The sequence below is a fragment of the Etheostoma cragini genome, unplaced genomic scaffold, assembly GCF_013103735.1.
Source record: "Etheostoma cragini isolate CJK2018 unplaced genomic scaffold, CSU_Ecrag_1.0 ScbMSFa_1523, whole genome shotgun sequence".
NCBI classification, from domain to species: domain Eukaryota; kingdom Metazoa; phylum Chordata; class Actinopteri; order Perciformes; family Percidae; genus Etheostoma; species Etheostoma cragini.
The window spans coordinates 114766-115037 of record NW_023265587.1 but is presented as its reverse complement, the minus strand read 5'-3'; positions in this window follow the sequence as shown (position 1 = coordinate 115037).

Below are 272 nucleotides of genomic sequence, written 5' to 3'. Positions count from 1 at the left end.
GCCCCACCCCATATGCTTAAACCACGCCCCCTTTAGTAACTAATGACCGTTTTCTTGGGATTGAAAATTGTTTGTATTGTGATTTCTTTGCCACAATTTTAAAAAATTTATTCTTTAAAATTGATTCTTTACCCCAGAATCAATATGTATTTCATGTTCCCCCTTGCCGGCATCTTGTTCATCCAGCTGCTCCCTGGGGTGCGGCCTGGCGATTAAGGGCTTTTGTGGGAGAACTGAGACCCTGCGAGGGCTGCTCCAAGCCAGATCCCCCC